This window comes from Orycteropus afer, unplaced genomic scaffold, assembly GCF_000298275.1.
Source record: "Orycteropus afer afer isolate SDZICR_OR568_19922 unplaced genomic scaffold, OryAfe1.0 scaffold00163, whole genome shotgun sequence".
NCBI classification, from domain to species: Eukaryota; Metazoa; Chordata; class Mammalia; order Tubulidentata; family Orycteropodidae; genus Orycteropus; species Orycteropus afer.
The window spans coordinates 70,485-72,220 of record NW_006921750.1 but is presented as its reverse complement, the minus strand read 5'-3'; positions in this window follow the sequence as shown (position 1 = coordinate 72,220).

Sequence of the window (1,736 nt, the reverse complement as noted above, 5' to 3'; positions counted from 1 at the left end):
GTATTTGCTGAATATTTGTGCTTGTCCTCTTTTTTATTGTGATGTGAAGGTTTATCATTTTTCTTTGAGGTTACCCTGTGATTTATAATTTTCTCCCTGAGTTTAGAACAGTCCATTCTATCTTGCCACTTTCTTGACTTCCTCACCATTTAGAAGCGCTATAACTACACAGTCTTTTCCTTCTTTTTGATTTGTAGTTGTCATCACTTGTCAATTGATGTCTCTGGTTCTCTGTTTACAATTTTGTATGCGTATTTTACTTTGGATATGTCCATAGCTGTGATTTCTGAGTTATGTCATCTTGTGTAATAATGGTAGGTTGTTATTTGCTATGTTTGGTTCTCTGTTCAAAGGACTCCCTTTAGCATCTCTTGTAAGGTTGGTCTGGTTTTAAAAAATTCCCTTAGTTTCTGCTTATCTGGAAATCTCCTAATTTCACCATCATATTTGAGGGATAATTTTGTCAGGTATATAATTCTTGGTTGAAAATTTTTCTCTTTCAGGGTTTTATATATACCATCCCATTTCCTTCTCGCTTGCATGGTTTCTGCTGAGAAATCAGAGGTTATTCTTACTTATTGTTCTTTGCTAGTAACTTTTTGTTTTTCCTGTGCTGCTTTCAGGATTCTTTCTTTGCCTTTTGTTTTGATGAGTTTGATGATGATATGTCTTGGTTTTGGGGTCTATCCTGCTGGAAATTCCTTGGACTTCCTGAATGGATATATTCTCATCTTTCATCATATCAGGAAGTTCTCCTCCAACAAATCTTTGATAATTTTCTCAGTGGTTTTATTTTTCTCTTCCTATTCTGGAAGTCCAATGACACATAAGTTATTCCTTTTGATAGTATTCCATATGAACCTTAGGTTTTCTTCATTTTGTTTTGATCTTTTTTCTGATTGATTCCTTTTCAAAGAAACATTCACATATTTGTCTTCAATCTCATTAGTTCTGTCTTCCATTGCATCAGTTCTCCTCCTTTGCCCTTTCAATGTGTTACCTATCTCTGACTATTTAGTATTAATCTTCTGGATTTCTATCTGTAGGTTTAGAATCATTTCTAATTTTTCATTTGTTTTGTCATTTTGTTCTTGTATTTTCTTCAGAAATTCTTCTAGGTTTTTTGTCTGTGTTTTCCTTGATCTGTCTCTCAGTCTTTTGAAGATGTCTAAATATAATTCTTATGAATTCCTTATCAGGGAATTCCAATGCTGCTTCTTCCTCAGAGATGTGTCTTGGGTCTGTTTCCTGCTCCCTTGTTTCTACTACTTTATCTTTCTTCTTTGTATGGACTATGATGGTCTGTTGTCGCCAAGACATTGGGACATTGTTGTATTTATATCTCTGTTAACTGTTTGTGAAGAGTAGTTAAGGGTGAGTCAGACTGTTCTTGGTGCATGTTTATCATTGGCCCATTGGTGGAGAAGGAAATGGCGGCTCTCACTCAGTAAGTGAAGCTGCAGGAGGTGTGTATATAGTTGTGTCATTTGGGAACTGCTCCTGTCTTCCACTCATACAGAAATAACAATTGAATAACCATAAAATAAGTAATAAAAAGTGGACAAAAAACACATCATGTAATCATACAGGAACAGTAACCCAAAAAAAGAAAACAAACAAACAAAAAACACACTGTCATATCTAAGGAGAGTGCAATAAGAGGAAAAAGGTAAAGAAGGAGAATAATGGAGAAATAATGGGTAAAATATAAGAAGAAAAACAAGCAATGGGGTTAG